The sequence below is a fragment of the Gavialis gangeticus genome, unplaced genomic scaffold, assembly GCF_001723915.1.
Source record: "Gavialis gangeticus isolate Ggan-Ray unplaced genomic scaffold, GavGan_comp1, whole genome shotgun sequence".
Lineage (NCBI taxonomy): Eukaryota > Metazoa > Chordata > Crocodylia > Gavialidae > Gavialis > Gavialis gangeticus.
Window position 1 is genome coordinate 137,480,792 of NW_017728992.1, and position 2,956 is coordinate 137,483,747.

Here is a 2,956-nt window from a genome sequence, read left to right on the forward strand (position 1 = left end):
GCACCCCTTCATAGTATTAATGCACCCCTCAGAAAATACCGGCTCTTAGTTTTCACTCATTTTTTGACTACAGAAAAATTACAGAGCACTTATTTTGTTGCAGAGAACTCAGAGGGACCACAACAGGTCAGAGTGTTTTTAACACTTTGGATTCCTATTTGAAATATCTGGGTTTATCTTGTGAGCCATGTTTGCACACCCAATAATACTAACATTTTATGGCATCCTGCAGCACCCTTGAAAGGATCTCAAGGCACCCCGATATACTGCAGCACCCTGGTTGAGAATCAGTGCTCTAGCACTCCTGCAGCTGTGCTCACATCATCGTGTAGAATTCATACAGGCATATTTACCCCCAGGTAAGTGTTTCTGTATATGGCTACTGTTAGATGAGATCACTACTGTCACAACGATGTAATTGCACTGGTGTTGAAAGATGCCAACATATGTTTAAAGTCTAAGTAAACTTACAAATCAGAATTTGTCTGAATCCTGTGCCATCCATAAGTTGGAGTGAATGTGTTAAGTAATATGAGAATGCTAGTTGCCTGGCTTCTTATAGTGACATAAAGCACTTAATTCTGTTTTTAGTTTGTGACATAGATCCCCCTTGAAAATCAATAACTTGCCTCTGAGTCCTGCATCTTGATTTAAATCCATTTAGAACCACTTTATAGGACTCATTAGTTATATAATTTAAGAGGGAGAAACCCCCAACTACTTACTGTTATATTGTGTGGGTTTTTTTTCCAGTTATAAGAAATGTTGATAACACTATGTATACTTCCTAGTATATAAACATTTGAGTTTAAATTGTAAATAGACCAGAGATTCTGAAACTGAAGTCCATCAAGCTCTTGGTGATCTGCAGTATGCTGCAGAGTAACTTGGAACTGTTTCATCTTCCTTATTTCTAGCTGCTAAGTTGTATTAACAGAAGGCAATATACATTAAATAATTTCCCAAGTATACTTGTCCATAAAAGCAATTGAAATAGTTGCCAGAGGGATGGTATGCAACTATGCATGAGAACAAAGATACTCTGGACAACTGAATGAAGTTTTAACAGGTGGGGAAATCATTCACAAGACAAGCTCTTTATCTAAAAATCAACTACACCATGAAAAATTCGTGAACCCCTTAATTACACTATTTGGTAGAGTATCACTGAGGCTTAGGCAAAACTGCCACCGTGTGTTTCGAAGTTGCATGCTTGAAGCAATGGCAGGATAGAAAGTCTTCTGGTCTTATTCATAGATGTCAATCTGTAATGATACAAAATCTGTTAAATTCCTTGAAGTAACACTGGGAAAATTAAGCCAAATGAAATAAATGGGAAAGGTCTGATGTTGATCTACAGGAAAACAGAAGATAGGTGTTATTTGAGTTAGAAAAATCTTGAATGTCATATGTAATAAATGTATTCAGAAGTAAGATTCAGTATGCTTATAAATACAATAACATCTATTTTTTCAGTGTATGGAAATGTATAGTAATACCAAAGCACATGTGGAAATATCTAAATATGCTTTTAAGAAAAATATAGAACTTATTAGTCATTGCTTGATTAGTATCACAAAAATATTTGTGATTAATGTACGTGCATCAGTACTCCATTAAAGACAGCCAGTGAAATGCTACATTTTATATTTAGGAATCTCATTTTAAGAATGAAATTTGTCCTGTTCACCCACTTTATTTTATTTTTAAGAATGGGTCTGTCCTCAAGAAAAAAAGCTCAGATTTTTGTCTTTTAGGTTAAGATTTCAAATAAACAAGTTGACAGCTGGACAACTTGGTACTTGGCAACCTATCTTAAATTTAGCTTCTGTCAAAGGACATCACTTATTTTTCTTGCAAAATTGTGTGTGTTCCACAGATTTGGTATTCCATGACTGTCAATTTTAACAATTACTTGCATCATAACTGGAAGGGCTGTTCAACTGCTGGCCTGTTCACATCAGGGCTGTTTATCTGGTGGCCTGCAAGCTATATTCAACTCATGAATGGTTAAATCATGGTCCATTGGGCCAGAAACCCTGTGATAGGGTAAGTGGTGATAACATTATCTCTCCTGCCTGCTAATTGTTGTGTCAGTGTTGGTGATGCCTTTGGACTGTGGCAGGATGAGCAGAGGCAGTGTTAATGCCATGGGTGCCCATCACCCCACCATTGAATTTTTGGGTTGAGTTCTCCGTTAGGGGTGTCTTTTGGTAGTAAGGCAAGCAGTAGCAGTGCAGTCAGTATATGGAGTTAATGCCACCTGCCACACTGCTGGCATTGGGTTGTCCGGCCTGTGAGAAATCCTGCAGTCCAGATTGGGCTCACTCACCCAAATGAGTTGGGTGGCCCCAATATACATAATTGCAGATGTAGACCTGTGATTCTGAGCAATTGATCAGCTTTAGCTTGGGAAAACAGCTCCTTGCTTTGTTATATGACAGATAAAGCATGAGATTCCAGGTTAATCAAGCACTAGAATTGTTGCTAGGAGCTCTTTAGGAAAGAAGGAAGGAGGTTTAAAGAAGAATCCTCATCAGCTTTTGCCACAATTATTTTAGTCATAGACATATGTCCTGTCCTTTGAATATAAGTCCTATTCAAGACTAAAGCTTATGTTTATTGCAGCCAGCCCACAGGGCTGCTCTTAGACAGCTCTTAGACAGATGGCTCCTCTTCTACATTGCTAACTGTCATTTAGTTTTTAGTCTAAGATGATAGGGTGAAACAAAAGTTGATGTGTTGAATCCCTGTTTTCTTCAGGGATTCAAGCAAGGTGGGATAAGATCTTACACACTTAGGCTGGATCCAGACGTGTAGGCACGTGCAGTTTGTGGCGCTGCAAACCTCTTGCCTGCATGCTCAGCACGTGAAAACATGCCCTGCACTGAAAATTTGCAGTGTAGGAGCAAAATTTGCTACCTGGAAATCCCAGTAACAACCCCCGCCCCCCCCC

General features: G+C 38.7%; 1 protein-coding gene across 1 annotated transcript in view; it reads left to right on the plus strand.

Moving 5' to 3' along the window:
* The first annotated feature begins 239 nt into the window (after nucleotides 1-239).
* Nucleotides 240-2,956, plus strand: part of HNF4G (hepatocyte nuclear factor 4 gamma) — an 81,738-nt gene continuing 79,021 nt past the window's right edge. The window contains exon 1 of the mRNA XM_019527822.1: nucleotides 240-359. The gene's annotated coding sequence lies outside the window, so the exon portion shown is untranslated. The remainder of the gene's footprint in view (nucleotides 360-2,956) is intronic.